Source organism: Dendrobates tinctorius, unplaced genomic scaffold (genome assembly GCF_039654945.1).
Source record: "Dendrobates tinctorius isolate UK_male_01 unplaced genomic scaffold, ASM3965494v1 ptg000502l, whole genome shotgun sequence".
Taxonomy (NCBI): domain Eukaryota; kingdom Metazoa; phylum Chordata; class Amphibia; order Anura; family Dendrobatidae; genus Dendrobates; species Dendrobates tinctorius.
This window is the reverse complement of record NW_027362161.1, coordinates 531,849-553,503: the sequence shown is the minus strand read 5'-3', so window position 1 is coordinate 553,503 and position 21,655 is coordinate 531,849. Positions and strand designations below refer to the sequence as shown.

The window sequence follows — 21,655 nt, the reverse complement described above, 5'->3', positions numbered from 1 at the left end:
CTGCGCCCACACACCCCCCGCATATTCCACCTGCGCCCTCACCCCCCGCATATTCCACCTGCGCCCTCACACCCCGCATATTCCACCTGCTCCCACACACCCCCCGCATATTCCACCTGCGCCCTCACCCCCCGCATATTCCACCTGCGCCCTCACACCCCGCATATTCCACCTGCGCCCTCACACACCCCGCATATTCCACCTGTGCCCTCACCCCCCGCATATTCCACCTGCGCCCTCACACCCCGCATATTCCACCTGCGCCCACACACCCCCCGCATATTCCACCTGCGCCCTCACACCCGGCATATTCCACCTGCGCCCTCACCCCCCGCATATTCCACCTGCGCCCTCACACCCCGCATATTCCACCTGCGCCCTCACACACCCCGCATATTCCACCTGTGCCCTCACCCCCCGCATATTCCAGCTGCGCCCTCACACCCCGCATATTCCACCTGTGCCCTCACACCCCGCATATTCCACCTGCGCCCTCACACCCCGCATATTCCACCTGCGCCCTCACACCCGGCATATTCCACCTGCGCCCACACACCCCCCGCATATTCCACCTGCGCCCTCACCCCCCGCATATTCCACCTGCGCCCTCACACCCCGCATATTCCACCTGCTCCCACACACCCCCCGCATATTCCACCTGCGCCCTCACCCCCCGCATATTCCACCTGCGCCCTCACACCCGGCATATTCCACCTGCGCCCTCACCCCCCGCATATTCCACCTGCGCCCTCACACCCCCCGCATATTCCACCTGCGCCCTCACCCCCCGCATATTCCACCTGCGCCCTCACACCCCCCGCATATTCCACCTGTGCCCTCACCCCCCGCATATTCCACCTGTGCCCTCACCCCCCGCATATTCCACCTGCGCCCTCACACCCCGCATATTCCACCTGCGCCCTCACACACCCCGCATATTCCACCTGTGCCCTCACCCCCCGCATATTCCACCTGCGCCCTCACACCCCGCATATTCCACCTGCGCCCACACACCCCCCGCATATTCCACCTGCGCCCTCACACCCGGCATATTCCACCTGTGCCCTCACCCCCCGCATATTCCACCTGCGCCCACACACCCCCCGCATATTCCACCTGCGCCCTCACACCCGGCATATTCCACCTGTGCCCTCACCCCCCGCATATTCCACCTGCTCCCACACACCCCCCGCATATTCCACCTGCGCCCTCACCCCCCGCATATTCCACCTGCGCCCTCACACCCCGCATATTCCACCTGCGCCCTCACACACCCCGCATATTCCACCTGTGCCCTCACCCCCCCCATATTCCACCTACGCCCTCACACCCCGCATATTCCACCTGCGCCCACACACCCCCCGCATATTCCACCTGCGCCCTCACACCCGGCATATTCCACCTGCGCCCTCACCCCCCGCATATTCCACCTGCGCCCTCACACCCCGCATATTCCACCTGCGCCCTCACACCCCGCATATTCCACCTGCGCCCTCACACACCCCGCATATTCCACCTGTGCCCTCACCCCCCGCATATTCCACCTGCGCCCTCACACCCCCCGCATATTCCACCTGCGCCCTCACACCCGGCATATTCCACCTGCGCCCTCACACCCGGCATATGGCATATTCCACCTGCGCCCTCACCCCCCGCATATTCCACCTGCGCCCTCACACCCCGCATATTCCACCTGCGCCCTCACACCCCGCATATTCCACCTGCGCCCTCACACACCCCGCATATTCCACCTGTGCCCTCACCCCCCGCATATTCCACCTGTGCCCTCACCCCCCGCATATTCCACCTGTGCCCTCACCCCCCGCATATTCCACCTGCGCCCTCACACCCCGCATATTCCACCTGCGCCCACACACCCCCCGCATATTCCACCTGCGCCCTCACACCCGGCATATTCCACCTGCGCCCTCACCCCCCGCATATTCCACCTGCGCCCTCACACCCCGCATATTCCACCTGCGCCCTCACACACCCCGCATATTCCACCTGTGCCCTCACCCCCCGCATATTCCACCTGTGCCTTCACCCCCCGCATATTCCACCTGTGCTCTCACACCCCGCATATTCCACCTGCGCCCTCACACCCCGCATATTCCACCTGCGCCCTCACACCCGGCATATTCCACCTGCGCCCACACACCCCCCGCATATTCCACCTGCGCCCTCACCCCCCGCATATTCCACCTGCGCCCTCACACCCCGCATATTCCACCTGCTCCCACACACCCCCCGCATATTCCACCTGCGCCCTCACCCCCCGCATATTCCACCTGCGCCCTCACACCCCGCATATTCCACCTGCGCCCTCACACACCCCGCATATTCCACCTGCGCCCTCACACCCCGCATATTCCACCTGTGCCCTCACCCCCCGCATATTCCACCTGCGCCCTCACACCCCGCATATTCCACCTGCGCCCTCACACCCCCCGCATATTCCACCTGCGCCCTCACACCCGGCATATTCCACCTGCGCCCTCACCCCCCGCATATTCCACCTGCGCCCTCACACCCCGCATATTCCACCTGCGCCCTCACACCCCGCATATTCCACCTGCGCCCACACACCCCCCGCATATTCCACCTGCGCCCTCACACCCGGCATATTCCACCTGCGCCCTCACACCCCGCATATTCCACCTGCGCCCTCACACCCCCCGCATATTCCACCTGCGCCCTCACACCCGGCATATTCCACCTGCGCCCTCACCCCCCGCATATTCCACCTGCGCCCTCACACCCCGCATATTCCACCTGCGCCCTCACACCCGGCATATTCCACCTGCGCCCTCACCCCCCGCATATTCCACCTGCGCCCTCACACCCCGCATATTCCACCTGCGCCCTCACACCCCGCATATTCCACCTGCGCCCTCACACACCCCGCATATTCCACCTGTGCCCTCACCCCCCGCATATTCCACCTGCGCCCTCACACCCGGCATATTCCACCTGTGCCCTCACCCCCCGCATATTCCACCTGCGCCCTCACCCCCCGCATATTCCACCTGCGCCCTCACACCCCCCGCATATTCCACCTGCGCCCTCACACCCCCCGCATATTCCACCTGCGCCCTCACACCCCGCATATTCCACCTGCGCCCTCACACCCCGCATATTCCACCTGCGCCCTCACACACCCCGCATATTCCACCTGTGCCCTCACACCCCGCATATTCCACCTGCGCCCACACACCCCCCGCATATTCCACCTGCGCCCTCACACCCGGCATATTCCACCTGCGCCCTCACCCCCCGCATATTCCACCTGCGCCCTCACACCCCGCATATTCCACCTGCGCCCTCACACCCCGCATATTCCACCTGCGCCCTCACACACCCCGCATATTCCACCTGTGCCCTCACCCCCCGCATATTCCACCTGCGCCCTCACACCCGGCATATTCCACCTGTGCCCTCACCCCCCGCATATTCCACCTGCGCCCTCACCCCCCGCATATTCCACCTGCGCCCTCACACCCCGCATATTCCACCTGCGCCCTCACACACCCCGCATATTCCACCTGTGCCCTCACCCCCCGCATATTCCACCTGCGCCCTCACACCCCGCATATTCCACCTGCGCCCACACACCCCCCGCATATTCCACCTGCGCCCTCACACCCGGCATATTCCACCTGTGCCCTCACCCCCCGCATATTCCACCTGCGCCCTCACACCCCGCATATTCCACCTGCGCCCACACACCCCCCGCATATTCCACCTGCGCCCTCACACCCGGCATATTCCACCTGCGCCCTCACACCCCGCATATTCCACCTGCGCCCTCACACACCCCGCATATTCCACCTGCGCCCTCACACACCCCGCATATTCCACCTGTGCCCTCACCCCCCGCATATTCCACCTGTGCCCTCACCCCCCGCATATTCCACCTGTGCCCTCACCCCCCGCATATTCCACCTGCGCCCTCACACCCCGCATATTCCACCTGCGCCCACACACCCCCCGCATATTCCACCTGCGCCCTCACACCCGGCATATTCCACCTGCGCCCTCACCCCCCGCATATTCCACCTGCGCCCTCACACCCCGCATATTCCACCTGCGCCCTCACACACCCCGCATATTCCACCTGTGCCCTCACCCCCCGCATATTCCACCTGTGCCTTCACCCCCCGCATATTCCACCTGTGCCCTCACACCCCGCATATTCCACCTGCGCCCACACACCCCCCGCATATTCCACCTGTGCCCTTACACACCCAGCATATTCCACCTGCGCCCTCACATCCGGCATATTCCACCTGCGCCCTCACACACCCCGCATATTCCACCTGCGCCCTCACATCCGGCATATTCCACCTGTGCCCTCACACACCCGGCATATTCCACCTGCGCCCACACACCCCGCATATTCCACCTGCGCCCTCACACACCCGGCATATTCCACCTGCGCCCACACACCCCCCGCATATTCCACCTGTGCCCTTACACACCCAGCATATTCCACCTGCGCCCTCACATCCGGCATATTCCACCTGCGCCCTCACACACCCCGCATATTCCACCTGCGCCCTCACATCCGGCATATTCCACCTGTGCCCTCACACACCCCGCATATTCCACCTGTGCCCTCACATCCGGCATATTCCACCTGCGCCCTCACACCCGGCATATTCCACCTGCGCCCTCACACCCGGCATATTCCACCTGCGCCCTCACACCCTCCGCATATTCCACCTGCGCCCTCACACCCCGCATATTCCACCTGCGCCCACACACCCCCCGCATATTCCACCTGCGCCCACACACCCCCCGCATATTCCACCTGCGCCCACACACCCGGCATATTCCACCTGCGCCCTCACCCCCCGCATATTCCACCTGCGCCCACACACCCGGCATATTCCACCTGCGCCCTCACACCCCCCGCATATTCCACCTGCGCCCTCACACACCCCGCATATTCCACCTGCGCCCTCACATCCGGCATATTCCACCTGCGCCCTCACATCCGGCATATTCCACCTGCGCCCTCACACCCCCCGCATATTCCACCTGCGCCCTCACACCCCCCGCATATTCCACCTGCGCCCTCATACCCCCCGCATATTCCACCTGCGCCCACACACCCCCCGCATATTCCACCTGCGCCCTCACACCCGGCATATTCCACCTGCGCCCTCACACCCCCCACATATTCCACCTGCGCCCACACACCCCGCATATTCCACCTGCGCCCTCACACCCCCCGCATATTCCACCTGCGCCCTCATACCCCCCGCATATTCCACCTGCGCCCACACACCCCCCGCATATTCCACCTGCGCCCTCACACCCGGCATATTCCACCTGCGCCCTCACACCCCCCACATATTCCACCTGCGCCCACACACCCCGCATATTCCACCTGCGCCCTCACATCCGGCATATTCCACCTGCGCCCTCACACCCCCCGCATATTCCACCTGCGCCCTCACACCCCCCGCATATTCCACCTGCGCCCTCATACCCCCCGCATATTCCACCTGCGCCCACACACCCCCCGCATATTCCACCTGCGCCCTCACACCCGGCATATTCCACCTGCGCCCACACACCCCCCGCATATTCCACCTGCGCCCACACACCCGGCATATTCCACCTGCGCCCTCACACCCCCCGCATATTCCACCTGCGCCCTCACACCCCCCGCATATTCCACCTGCGCCCACACACCCGGCATATTCCACCTGTACCCTCACACCCGGCATATTCCACCTGTGCCCTCACACACCCCGCATATTCCACCTGTGCCCTCACACCCCCCGCATATTCCACCTGTGCCCTCACACCCCCCGCATATTCCACCTGCGCCCTCACACCCCCCGCATATTCCACCTGTGCCCTCACATCCGGCATATTCCACCTGCGCCCTCACACCCCCCGCATATTCCACCTGTGCCCTCACACACCCCGCATATTCCACCTGCGCCCTCACACCCCCCGCATATTCCACCTGCACCCTCACACCCCCCGCATATTCCACCTGCGCCCTCACACCCCCCGCATATTCCACCTGCGCCCTCACACCCGGCATATTCCACCTGCTCCCTCACACCCCGCATATTCCACCTGCGCCCTCACACACCCGGCATATTCCACCTGCGCCCTCACACCCCCCGCATATTCCACCTGCGCCCTCACACACCCGGCATATTCCACCTGCGCCCTCACACCCCCCGCATATTCCACCTGCGCCCTCACACCCCCCGCATATTCCACCTGCGCCCTCACACACCCGGCATATTCCACCTGTGCCCTCACACACCCGGCATATTCCACCTGCGCCCTCACACACCCGGCATATTCCACCTGTGCCCTCACACACCCGGCATATTCCACCTGCGCCCTCACACCCCCCGCATATTCCACCTGCGCCCTCACACCCCCCGCATATTCCACCTGCGCCCTCACACACCCGGCATATTCCACCTGTGCCCTCACACACCCGGAATATTCCACCTGCGCCCTCACACCCCCCGCATATTCCACCTGCGCCCTCACACCCCCCGCATATTCCACCTGCGCCCTCACACCCGGCATATTCCACCTGCGCCCTCACACACCCGGCATATTCCACCTGTGCCCTCACACACCCGGCATATTCCACCTGCGCCCTCACACACCCGGCATATTCCACCTGTGCCCTCACATCCGGCATATTCCACCTGCGCCCTCACACCCCCCGCATATTCCACCTGCGCCCTCACACCCCCCGCATATTCCACCTGCGCCCTCACACACCCGGCATATTCCACCTGTGCCCTCACACCCCCCGCATATTCCACCTGCGCCCTCACACCCGGCATATTCCACCTGCGCCCTCACACCCGGAATATTCCACCTGCGCCCTCACACCCCCCGCATATTCCACCTGCGCCCTCACACCCCCCGCATATTCCACCTGCGCCCTCACACCCGGCATATTCCACCTGCGCCCTCACACCCGGCATATTCCACCTGCGCCCTCACACCCCCCGCATATTCCACCTGCGCCCTCACACCCCCCGCATATTCCACCTGCGCCCTCACACCCGGCATATTCCACCTGCGCCCTCACACACCCGGCATATTCCACCTGTGCCCTCACACCCGGCATATTCCACCTGTGCCCTCACACCCCCCGCATATTCCACCTGCGCCCTCACACCCCCCGCATATTCCACCTGTGCCCTCACACCCCTCATATTCCACCTGCGCCCTCACACCCCCCGCATATTCCACCTGCGCCCTCACACCCCGCATATTCCACCTGCGCCCTCACACCCCGCATATTCCACCTGCGCCCTCACACCCCGCATATTCCACCTGCGCCCTCACACCCCCCGCATATTCCACCTGCGCCCTCACACCCCGCATATTCCACCTGCGCCCTCACACCCCGCATATTCCACCTGCGCCCTCACACCCCGCATATTCCACCTGCGCCCTCACACCCCGCATATTCCACCTGCGCCCTCACACCCCGCATATTCCACCTGCGCCCTCACACCCCGCATATTCCACCTGCCCCCTCACACCCCCCGCATATTCCACCTGTGCCCTCACACCCGGCATATTCCACCTGCGCCCTCACACCCCGCATATTCCACCTGCCCCCTCACACCCCCCGCATATTCCACCTGTGCCCTCACACCCGGCATATTCCACCTGTGCCCTCACACCCGGCATATTCCACCTGCGCCCTCACACCCGGCATATTCCACCTGCGCCCTCACACCCGGCATATTCCACCTGCGCCCTCACACACCCGGCATATTCCACCTGCGCCCTCACACACCCGGCATATTCCACCTGCGCCCTCACACCCCCCGCATATTCCACCTGCGCCCACACACCCGGCATATTCCACCTGTACCCTCACACCCGGCATATTCCACCTGTGCCCTCACACACCCCGCATATTCCACCTGTGCCCTCACACCCCCCGCATATTCCACCTGTGCCCTCACACCCCCCGCATATTCCACCTGCGCCCTCACACCCCCCGCATATTCCACCTGCGCCCTCACACACCCGGCATAGTCCACCTGCGCCCTCACACCCCCCGCATATTCCACCTGTGCCCTCACACCCCCCGCATATTCCACCTGCGCCCTCACACCCCCCGCATATTCCACCTGCACCCTCACACCCCCCGCATATTCCACCTGCGCCCTCACACCCCCCGCATATTCCACCTGTGCCCTCACATCCGGCATATTCCACCTGCGCCCTCACACCCCCCGCATATTCCACCTGTGCCCTCACACACCCCGCATATTCCACCTGCGCCCTCACACCCCCCGCATATTCCACCTGCACCCTCACACCCTGCGCATATTCCACCTGCGCCCTCACACCCCCCGCATATTCCACCTGCGCCCTCACACCCGGCATATTCCACCTGCTCCCTCACACCCCGCATATTCCACCTGCGCCCTCACACACCCGGCATATTCCACCTGCGCCCTCACACCCCCCGCATATTCCACCTGCGCCCTCACACACCCGGCATATTCCACCTGCGCCCTCACACCCCCCGCATATTCCACCTGTGCCCTCACACACCCGGCATATTCCACCTGCGCCCTCACACACCCGGCATATTCCACCTGTGCCCTCACACACCCGGCATATTCCACCTGCGCCCTCTCACCCCCCGCATATTCCACCTGCGCCCTCACACCCCCCGCATATTCCACCTGCGCCCTCACACACCCGGCATATTCCACCTGTGCCCTCACACACCCGGAATATTCCACCTGCGCCCTCACACCCCCCGCATATTCCACCTGCGCCCTCACACCCCCCGCATATTCCACCTGCGCCCTCACACCCGGCATATTCCACCTGCGCCCTCACACACCCGGCATATTCCACCTGTGCCCTCACACACCCGGCATATTCCACCTGCGCCCTCACACACCCGGCATATTCCACCTGTGCCCTCACATCCGGCATATTCCACCTGCGCCCTCACACCCCCCGCATATTCCACCTGCGCCCTCACACCCCCCGCATATTCCACCTGCGCCCTCACACACCCGGCATATTCCACCTGTGCCCTCACACCCCCCGCATATTCCACCTGCGCCCTCACACCCCCCGCATATTCCACCTGCGCCCTCACACCCGGCATATTCCACCTGAGCCCTCACACCCGGAATATTCCACCTGCGCCCTCACACCCCCCGCATATTCCACCTGCGCCCTCACACCCCCCGCATATTCCACCTGCGCCCTCACACCCGGCATATTCCACCTGCGCCCTCACACCCGGCATATTCCACCTGCGCCCTCACACCCCCCGCATATTCCACCTGCGCCCTCACACCCCCCGCATATTCCACCTGCGCCCTCACACCCGGCATATTCCACCTGCGCCCTCACACCCGGAATATTCCACCTGCGCCCTCACACACCCGGCATATTCCACCTGTGCCCTCACACCCGGCATATTCCACCTGTGCCCTCACACCCCCCGCATATTCCACCTGCGCCCTCACACCCCCCGCATATTCCACCTGTGCCCTCACACCCCTCATATTCCACCTGCGCCCTCACACCCCCCGCATATTCCACCTGCGCCCTCACACCCCCCGCATATTCCACCTGCGCCCTCACACCCCCCGCATATTCCACCTGCGCCCTCACACCCCGCATATTCCACCTGCGCCCTCACACCCCGCATATTCCACCTGCGCCCTCACACCCCGCATATTCCACCTGCGCCCTCACACCCCGCATATTCCACCTGCGCCCTCACACCCCCCGCATATTCCACCTGCGCCCTCACACCCCGCATATTCCACCTGCGCCCTCACACCCCGCATATTCCACCTGCGCCCTCACACCCCCGCATATTCCACCTGCGCCCTCACACCCCGCATATTCCACCTGCGCCCTCACACCCCGCATATTCCACCTGCGCCCTCACACCCCGCATATTCCACCTGCGCCCTCACACCCCGCATATTCCACCTGCCCCCTCACACCCCCCGCATATTCCACCTGTGCCCTCACACCCGGCATATTCCACCTGTGCCCTCACACACCCGGCATATTCCACCTGCGCCCTCACACCCGGCATATTCCACCTGCGCCCTCACACCCCCCGCATATTCCACCTGCGCCCTCACACACCCGGCATATTCCACCTGCGCCCTCACACCCGGCATATTCCACCTGCGCCCTCACACCCGGCATATTCCACCTGCGCCCTCACACACCCGGCATATTCAACCTGCGCCCTCACACACCCGGCATATTCCACCTGCGCCCTCACACACCCGGCATATTCCACCTGCGCCCTCACACCCGGCATATTCCACCTGCGCCCTCACACCCCCCGCATATTCCACCTGCGCCCTCACACCCCCCGCATATTCCACCTGCGCCCTCACACCCGGCATATTCCACCTGCGCCCTCACACCCCCCGCATATTCCACCTGCGCCCTCACACCCCGCATATTCCACCTGCGCCCTCACACCCGGCATATTCCACCTGCGCCCTCACACACCCGGCATATTCCACCTGCGCCCTCACACCCCCCGCATATTCCACCTGTGCCCTCACACACCCGGCATATTCCACCTGCGCCCTCACACCCGGCATATTCCACCTGTGCCCTCACACACCCGGCATATTCCACCTGTGCCCTCACACCCCGCATATTCCACCTGTGCCCTCACACCCCCCGCATATTCCACCTGCGCCCTCACACCCCGCATATTCCACCTGCGCCCTCACACCCCCCGCATATTCCACCTGCGCCCTCACACCCCCCGCATATTCCACCTGCGCCCTCACACCCCGCATATTCCACCTGCGCCCTCACACCCCCCGCATATTCCACCTGCGCCCTCACACCCCCCGCATATTCCACCTGTGCCCTCACACACCCGGCATATTCCACCTGTGCCCTCACACCCCGCATATTCCACCTGTGCCCTCACACCCCCCGCATATTCCACCTGCGCCCTCACACCCCGCATATTCCACCTGCGCCCTCACACCCCGCATATTCCACCTGTGCCCTCACACACCCGGCATATTCCACCTGCGCCCTCACACCCCCCGCATATTCCACCTGTGCCCTCACACACCCGGCATATTCCACCTGCGCCCTCACACCCGGCATATTCCACCTGTGCCCTCACACACCCGGCATATTCCACCTGTGCCCTCACACCCCGCATATTCCACCTGTGCCCTCACACCCCCCGCATATTCCACCTGCGCCCTCACACCCCTCATATTCCACCTGCGCCCTCACACCCCCCGCATATTCCACCTGCGCCCTCACACCCCCCGCATATTCCACCTGCGCCCTCACACCCCCCGCATATTCCACCTGCGCCCTCACACACCCGGCATATTCCACCTGTGCCCTCACACCCCCCGCATATTCCACCTGCGCCCTCACACACCCGGCATATTCCACCTGCGCCCTCACACCCCTCATATTCCACCTGCGCCCTCACACCCCCCGCATATTCCACCTGCGCCCTCACACCCCTCATATTCCACCTGCGCCCTCACACCCCCCGCATATTCCACCTGTGCCCTCACACCCCCCGCATATTCCACCTGCGCCCTCACACCCCCCCGCATATTCCACCTGCGCCCTCACACACCCGGCATATTCCACCTGTGCCCTCACACCCCGCATATTCCACCTGCGCCCTCACACCCCCCGCATATTCCACCTGCGCCCTCACACACCCGGCATATTCCACCTGCGCCCTCACACCCCGCATATTCCACCTGCGCCCTCACACACCCGGCATATTCCACCTGTGCCCTCACACCCCGCATATTCCACCTGTGCCCTCACACCCCAGGCATATTCCACCTGCGCCCTCACACCCCCCGCATATTCCACCTGCGCCCTCACACCCCCCGCATATTCCACCTGCGCCCTCACACCCCCCGCATATTCCACCTGCGCCCTCACACCCCCCGCATATTCCACCTGCGCCCTCACACCCCCCGCATATTCCACCTGCGCCCTCACACCCCCCGCATATTCCACCTGTGCCCTCACACACCCCACATATTCCACCTGCGCCCTCACACACCCCGCATATTCCACCTGCGCCCTCACACACCCCGCATATTCCACCTGCGCCCTCACACACCCCGCATATTCCACCTGCGCCCTCACACACCCCGCATATTCCACCTGCGCCCTCACACCCCCCGCATATTCCACCTGCGCCCTCACACACCCCGCATATTCCACCTGCGCCCTCACACCCCCCGCATATTCCACCTGTGCCCTCACATCCGGCATATTCCACCTGCGCCCTCACACCCCCCGCATATTCCACCTGCGCCCTCACACCCCCCGCATATTCCACCTGCGCCCTCACACCCCCCGCATATTCCACCTGCGCCCTCACACACCCCGCATATTCCACCTGTGCCCTCACATCCGGCATATTCCACCTGCGCCCTCACACACCCCGCATATTCCACCTGCGCCCTCACACACCCCGCATATTCCACCTGCGCCCTCACACACCCCGCATATTCCACCTGTGCCCTCACACACCCCGCATATTCCACCTGCGCCCTCACACACCCCGCATATTCCACCTGCGCCCACACACCCCCCGCATATTCCACCTGCGCCCTCACACCCCGCATATTCCACCTGCGCCCTCACACACCCGGCATATTCCACCTGCGCCCACACACCCCCCGCATATTCCACCTGCGCCCACACACCCGGCATATTCCACCTGCGCCCTCACATCCGGCATATTCCACCTGCGCCCTCACACACCCCGCATATTCCACCTGTGCCCTCACACACCCCGCATATTCCACCTGTGCCCTCACATCCGGCATATTCCACCTGCGCCCTCACACCCCGCATATTCCACCTGCGCCCACACACCCCCCGCATATTCCACCTGAGCCCTCACACCCCCCGCATATTCCACCTGCGCCCTCACCCCCCGCATATTCCACCTGCGCCCTCACACCCCCCGCATATTCCACCTGCGCCCACACACCCGGCATATTCCACCTGCGCCCTCACACCCGGCATATTCCACCTGCGCCCTCACACCCCCCGCATATTCCACCTGTGCCCTCACACACCCCGCATATTCCACCTGTGCCCTCACATCCGGCATATTCCACCTGCGCCCTCACACACCCCGCATATTCCACCTGTGCCCTCACACACCCCGCATATTCCACCTGTGCCCTCACATCCGGCATATTCCACCTGCGCCCTCACACCCCGCATATTCCACCTGCGCCCACACACCCCCCGCATATTCCACCTGCGCCCTCACACCCCCCGCATATTCCACCTGCGCCCTCACCCCCCGCATATTCCACCTGCGCCCTCACACCCCCCGCATATTCCACCTGCGCCCACACACCCGGCATATTCCACCTGCGCCCTCACATCCGGCATATTCCACCTGTGCCCTCACACCCCCCGCATATTCCACCTGCGCCCTCACCCCCCGCATATTCCACCTGCGCCCACACACCCCCCGCATATTCCACCTGCGCCCACACACCCGGCATATTCCACCTGCGCCCTCACATCCGGCATATTCCACCTGCGCCCTCACACACCCCGCATATTCCACCTGTGCCCTCACATCCGGCATATTCCACCTGCGCCCTCACACCCCGCATATTCCACCTGCGCCCACACACCCCCCGCATATTCCACCTGTGCCCTCACACACCCCGCATATTCCACCTGTGCCCTCACATCCGGCATATTCCACCTGCGCCCTCACACCCCGCATATTCCACCTGCGCCCACACACCCCCCGCATATTCCACCTGCGCCCACACACCCCCCGCATATTCCACCTGCGCCCTCACCCCCCGCATATTCCACCTGCGCCCTCACACACCCCGCATATTCCACCTGCGCCCTCACATCCGGCATATTCCACCTGCGCCCTCACACCCCGCATATTCCACCTGCGCCCTCACACCCCGCATATTCCACCTGCGCCCACACACCCCCCGCATATTCCACCTGCGCCCTCACCCCCCGCATATTCCACCTGCGCCCACACACCCGGCATATTCCACCTGCGCCCTCACACCCCCCGCATTTTCCACCTGCGCCCACACACCCGGCATATTCCACCTGTACCCTCACACCCGGCATATTCCACCCGTGCCCTCACACACCCGGCATATTCCACCTGTACCCTCACACACCCGGCATATTCCACCTGTGCCCTCACACACCCGGCATATTCCACCTGTACCCTCACACCCGGCATATTCCACCTGTGCCCTCACACACCCGGCATATTCCACCTGTACCCTCACACACCCGGCATATTCCACCTGTACCCTCACACACCCGGCATATTCCACCTGTGCCCTCACACACCCGGCATATTCCACCTGTACCCTCACACCCGGCATATTCCACCTGCGCCCTCACACCCCCCGCATATTCCACCTGCGCCCTCACACACCCCGCATATTCCACCTGCGCCCTCACACCCCCCGCATATTCCACCTGCACCCTCACACCCCCCGCATATTCCACCTGCGCCCTCACACCCCCCGCATATTCCACCTGCGCCCTCACACCCGGCATATTCCACCTGCGCCCTCACACCCCCCGCATATTCCACCTGCGCCCTCACACCCCCCGCATATTCCACCTGCGCCCTCACACCCGGCATATTCCACCTGCGCCCTCACACCCCCCGCATATTCCACCTGCGCCCTCACACCCCGCATATTCCACCTGCGCCCTCACACCCCCCGCATATTCCACCTGTGCCCTCACACCCCCCGCATATTCCACCTGCGCCCTCACACCCCCCGCATATTCCACCTGCGCCCTCACACCCGGCATATTCCACCTGCGCCCTCATACCCCCCGCATATTCCACCTGCGCCCTCACACCCCGCATATTCCACCTGCGCCCTCACACCCCCCGCATATTCCACCTGTGCCCTCACACACCCGGCATATTCCACCTGCGCCCTCACACACCCGGCATATTCCACCTGTGCCCTCACACACCCGGCATATTCCACCTGCGCCCTCACACCCCCCGCATATTCCACCTGCGCCCTCACACACCCCGCATATTCCACCTGCGCCCTCACACCCCCCGCATATTCCACCTGCACCCTCACACCCCCCGCATATTCCACCTGCGCCCTCACACCCCCCGCATATTCCACCTGCGCCCTCACACCCGGCATATTCCACCTGCGCCCTCACACCCCCCGCATATTCCACCTGCGCCCTCACACCCCCCGCATATTCCACATGCACCCTCACACCCCCCGCATATTCCACCTGCGCCCTCACACCCCCCGCATATTCCACCTGCGCCCTCACACCCGGCATATTCCACCTGCGCCCTCACACCCCCCGCATATTCCACCTGCGCCCTCACACCCGGCATATTCCACCTGCGCCCTCACACCCCCCGCATATTCCACCTGCGCCCTCACACCCCGCATATTCCACCTGCGCCCTCACACCCCCCGCATATTCCACCTGCGCCCTCACACCCCCCGCATATTCCACCTGCGCCCTCACACCCCCCGCATATTCCACCTGTGCCCTCACACCCCCCGCATATTCCACCTGCGCCCTCACACCCCCCGCATATTCCACCTGCGCCCTCACACCCCCCGCATATTCCACCTGCGCCCTCACACCCCCCGCATATTCCACCTGTGCCCTCACACACCCGGCATATTCCACCTGCGCCCTCACATCCGGCATATTCCACCTGTGCCCTCACACCCCCCGCATATTCCACCTGCGCCCTCACACCCCCCGCATATTCCACCTGCGCCCTCACACCCCCCGCATATTCCACCTGTGCCCTCACACACCCGGCATATTCCACCTGTGCCCTCACACACCCGGCATATTCCACCTGCGCCCTCACACCCCAGGCATATTCCACCTGCGCCCTCACACACCCGGCATATTCCACCTGCGCCCTCATACCCCCCGCATATTCCACCTGCGCCCTCACACCCCGCATATTCCACCTGTGCCCTCACACCCCCCGCATATTCCACCTGTGCCCTCACACACCCGGCATATTCCACCTGCGCCCTCACACACCCGGCATATTCCACCTGTGCCCTCACACACCCGGCATATTCCACCTGCGCCCTCACACCCCAGGCATATTCCACCTGCGCCCTCACACACCCGGCATATTCCACCTGCGCCCTCACACCCCCCGCATATTCCACCTGCGCCCTCACACACCCCGCATATTCCACCTGCGCCCTCACACCCCCCGCATATTCCTCCTGCGCCCTCACACCCCCCGCATATTCCACCTGCGCCCTCACACCCCCCGCATATTCCACCTGCGCCCTCACACACCCGGCATATTCCACCTGCGCCCTCACACCCCCCGCATATTCCACCTGCGCCCTCACACCCCCCGCATATTCCACCTGCGCCCTCACACCCCCCGCATATTCCACCTGCGCCCTCACACCCCCCGCATATTCCACCTGCGCCCTCACACCCCCCGCATATTCCACCTGCGCCCTCACACCCCAGGCATATTCCACCTGCGCCCTCACCCCCCGCATATTCCACCTGCGCCCACACACCCGGCATATTCCACCTGTGCCCTCACACACCCGGCATATTCCACCTGCGCCCTCACACCCCAGGCATATTCCACCTGCGCCCTCACACACCCGGCATATTCCACCTGCGCCCTCACACCCCCCGCATATTCCACCTGCGCCCTCACACACCCCGCATATTCCACCTGCGCCCTCACACCCCCCGCATATTCCTCCTGCGCCCTCACACCCCCCGCATATTCCACCTGCGCCCTCACACCCCCCGCATATTCCACCTGCGCCCTCACACACCCGGCATATTCCACCTGCGCCCTCACACCCCCCGCATATTCCACCTGCGCCCTCACACCCCCCGCATATTCCACCTGCGCCCTCACACCCCCCGCATATTCCACCTGCGCCCTCACACCCCCCGCATATTCCACCTGCGCCCTCACACCCCCCGCATATTCCACCTGCGCCCTCACACCCCAGGCATATTCCACCTGCGCCCTCACCCCCCGCATATTCCACCTGCGCCCACACACCCGGCATATTCCACCTGCGCCATCACACAGTGCAGCCATTACCGCTCTCCCCACAGGACATGATGGCGGCCATCTGCACAGCGCCACCTGCAGGGCTCCTCGCGTCATCTCACGCTCGGGCATCTTCTGCTGGTCTTGGATCTGGGGTCTCCAGGCCGAACCTGTAGCTCATGACAGCGACCCCCAACTCCAGAGTAACCCTGTGCGTCCCCCACAGAGATCAACCGAGACCACCTGGGAATCGCTGCGTACTGGGACTGGCTGCACGAGGTGAAGCTCCTGGAGTACACCAAGGAAGGTATGGACCGCGGAGGGACTTACACAGGACTGCTGGGACCGGAGGCTTACACAGGACTGCTGGGACCGGAGGGATACACAGGACTGCTGGGACAGGAGGGATACACAGGACTGCTGGGACAGGAGGGATACACAGGACTGCTGTGACAGAAGACTTACACAGGACTGCTGGGACAGGAGGCTTACACAGGACTGCTGGGACAGGAGGGCTACACATGACTGCTGGGACAGGAGGCTTACACAGGACTGCTGGGACAGGAGGGATATACAGGACTGCTGGGACAGGAGAGATACACAGGACTGCTGGGACAGGAGGCTTACACAGGACTGCTGGGACAGGAGGGCTACACTGGACTGCTGGGACAGGAGGGCTACACAGGACTGCTGGGACAGGAGGGCAACACAGGACTGCTGGGACAGGAGGGCTACACAGGACTGCTGGGACAGGAGGGCTACACAGGACTGCTGGGACAGGAGGGCTACACTGGACTGCTGGGACAGGAGGGCTACACAGGACTGCTGGGACAGGAGGGCTACACAGGACTGCTGGGACAGGAGGGCTACACAGGACTGCTGGGACAGGAGGGCTACACAGGATTGCTGGGACAGGAGGGCTACACAGGACTGCTGGGACAGGAGGGCTACACTGGACTGCTGGGACAGGAGGGCTACACAGGACTGCTGGGACAGGAGGGCTACACAGGACTGCTGGGACAGGAGGGCTACACAGGACTGCTGGGACAGGAGGGCTACACAGGACTGCTGGGACAGGAGGGCTACACAGGACTGCTGGGACAGGAGGGCTACACAGGACTGCTGGGACAGGAGGGCTACACTGGACTGCTGGGACAGGAGGGCTACACAGGACTGCTGGGACAGGAGGGCTACACAGGACTGCTGGGACAGGAGGGCTACACAGGACTGCTGGGACAGGAGGGCTACACAGGACTGCTGGGACAGGAGGGCTACACAGGACTGCTGGGACAGGAGGGCTACACAGGACTGCTGGGACAGGAGGGCTACACAGGACTGCTGGGACAGGAGGGCTACACAGGACTGCTGGGACAGGAGGGCTACACAGGACTGCTGGGACAGGAGGGCTACACAGGACTGCTGGGACAGGAGGGCTACACAGGACTGCTGGGACAGGAGGGCTACACAGGACTGCTGGGACAGGAGGGCTACACAGGACTGCTGGGACAGGAGGGCTACACAGGACTGCTGGGACAGGAGGGCTACACAGGACTGCTGGGACAGGAGGGCTACACAGGACTGCTGGGACAGGAGGGCTACACAGGACTGCTGGGACAGGAGGGCTACACAGGACTGCTGGGACAGGAGGGCTACACAGGACTGCTGGGACAGGAGGGCTACACAGGACTGCTGGGACAGGAGGGCTACACAGGACTGCTGGGACAGGAGGGCTACACAGGACTGCTGGGACAGGAGGGCTACACAGGACTGCTGGGACAGGAGGGCTACACAGGACTGCTGGGACAGGAGGGCTACACAGGACTGCTGGGACAGGAGGGCTACACAGGACTGCTGGGACAGGAGGGCTACACAGGACTGCTGGGACAGGAGGGCTACACAGGACTGCTGGGACAGGAGGGCTACACAGGACTGCTGGGACAGGAGGGCTACACTGGACTGCTGGGACAGGAGGGCTACACTGGACTGCTGGGACAGGAGGGCTACACAGGACTGCTGGGACAGGAGGGCTACACAGGACTGCTGGGACAGGAGGGCTACACTGGACTGCTGGGACAGGAGGGCTACACAGGACTGCTGGGACAGGAGGGCTACACAGGACTGCTGGGACAGGAGGGCTACACAGGACTGCTGGGACAGGAGGGCTACACAGGACTGCTGGGACAGGAGGGCTACACAGGACTGCTGGGACAGGAGGGCTACACAGGACTGCTGGGACAGGAGGGCTACACAGGACTGCTGGGACAGGAGGGCTACACAGGACTGCTGGGACAGGAGGGCTACACAGGACTGCTGGGACAGGAGGGCTACACAGGACTGCTGGGACAGGAGGGCTACACAGGACTGCTGGGACAGGAGGGCTACACAGGACTGCTGGGACAGGAGGGCTACACAGGACTGCTGGGACAGGAGGGCTACACAGGACTGCTGGGACAGGAGGGCTACACTGGACTGCTGGGACAGGAGGGCTACACAGGACTGCTGGGACAGGAGGGCTACACAGGACTGCTGGGACAGGAGGGCTACACAGGACTGCTGGGACAGGAGGGCTACACAGGACTGCTGGGACAGGAGGGCTACACTGGACTGCTGGGACAGGAGGGCTACACTGGACTGCTGGGACAGGAGGGCTACACAGGACTGCTGGGACAGGAGGGCTACACAGGACTGCTGGGACAGGAGGGCTACACAGGACTGCTGGGACAGGAGGGCTACACTGGACTGCTGGGACAGGAGGGCTACACTGGACTGCTGGGACAGGAGGGCTACACTGGACTGCTGGGACAGGAGGGCTACACAGGACTGCTGGGACAGGAGGGCTACACAGGACTGCTGGGACAGGAGGGCTACTCAGGACTGCAGGGACAGTAGGGCTACACAGGACTGCAGGGACAGGAGGGCTACACAGGACTGCTGGGACAGGAGGGCTACACAGGACTGCTAAGGACATGAGCGTTACACAGGACTGACTGGCAGGGGAGGTTTATACAGGACTGATGGGTCAGGAGAGGCTTACACAGGACTGATGGGTCAGGAGAGGCTTACACAGGACTGCTGGGACAGGAGGGTTACACAGGACTACTGGGACAGGAGGGTTACCCAGGACTACTGGGACAGGAGGTTTAGGACTGACAAGGTAAAGAGGCTTACACAGGACTTCTGGGTCAGGAGGCTTACACAGGACTGACATGGCTGGAGGGTTACAAGGACTAACAAGGCAAGAGAGGTTTACACAGGACTGATGGGCAGGAGAAGCTTACACAGGACTGATGGAGCCGGAGGGTTGCACAGGACTTATGGGCCAGGAGAGGCTTACACAGTACTGACAGGGAATGAGGGGTTACACATAACTTATGGGGCCAGATGGGCTTACACAGGACTGATGGGGCATTAAGTTACGTGGCACTGAAGATAGAGGGATTACACAGGACTGACAGGGCATGAGGGGTTACAATCAACTGACAAGGAAAAAGAGGCTTACACAGGTCTACAGATAGAAGTGTTACACAGGACTGACCGGGCATTAGATTACATGGCACTGCAGATAGAGGGCTTACACAGGACTGACAGGGCAGGAGGTGTTACACAGGACTGCTGACTGACGACATTAATGACAGAAGTAATAATCACTGTGCTCTTTTCTCCACAGTTCTGTGCCCCCCGATGTGCAGTAAGTACTCCGATCCTGTGTAGTGGGCGCCACGTGTCATGTATGCAGGGGTGTGCCCTAGAGAGGGGGCAAAATAACAGCTGCCCCCTGGTGGGCCTCATACACAATCTCAGCTCCTACAGTAAAGGATGACTGAAGATCTCAGGGGACATAATGATCGGGCACATAGACATTTGTGTGAACTGCGCCCGTTCACTGCACATGCCTCGGATATGACTGGGAAGCGAAGTCGTCCTGTACACTCACTCATCCACTCAGCAGTCACAATAGGCTGACAATGAGCTGCGCGCCCCCTACAGCTAGTTCCCTCATCCACACCACACTTCTTGCTGCCGGCTCTTGCTCTTTTGATCAGCCAGTGAAATGCCTACACTGAGTCACACAATAGCACACCCCACCCAGCTTTCTCAAGCACCTTATACTTTAGGTGCGCTGCCCGCACTGTGCAAAGAAACACAGGGTAACACAGCCAGACAGTAATTTCCCTCTTCAGTGTTGTGGGTACAGTTATACTTTCCCTCTTCAGTGTTGTGGGTACATTTATACTTTCCCTCTTCAGTGTTGTGGGTACCTTTATACTTTCCCTCTTCAGTGTTGTGGGTGCATTTATACTTTCCCTCTTCAGTGTTGTGGGTATGTTTATACTTTCCCTCTTCAGTGTTGTGGGTACCTTTATACTTTCCCTCTTCAGTGTTGTGGGTTTGTTTATACTTTCCCTCTTCAGTGTTGTGGGTACATTTATACTTTCCCTCTTCAGTGTTGTGGGTACCTTTATACTTTCCCTCTTCAGTGTTGTGGGTACATTTATACTTTCCCTCTTCAGTGTTGTGGGTTTGTTTATACTTTCCCTC

General features: G+C 62.8%; 1 long non-coding RNA gene across 1 annotated transcript in view; it reads left to right on the top strand.

Annotated features, from left to right (window-relative positions):
- The window catches only part of LOC141078100 (uncharacterized), a 79,301-nt gene extending 58,033 nt beyond the window's left edge, over positions 1–21,268 (top strand). Inside the window, exons 2-3 of the long non-coding RNA XR_012227652.1 lie at positions 17,343–17,423; positions 20,784–21,268. This is a non-coding gene — a long non-coding RNA (uncharacterized lncRNA). The remainder of the gene's footprint in view (positions 1–17,342; positions 17,424–20,783) is intronic.
- Positions 21,269–21,655: the final 387 nt, after the last annotated feature.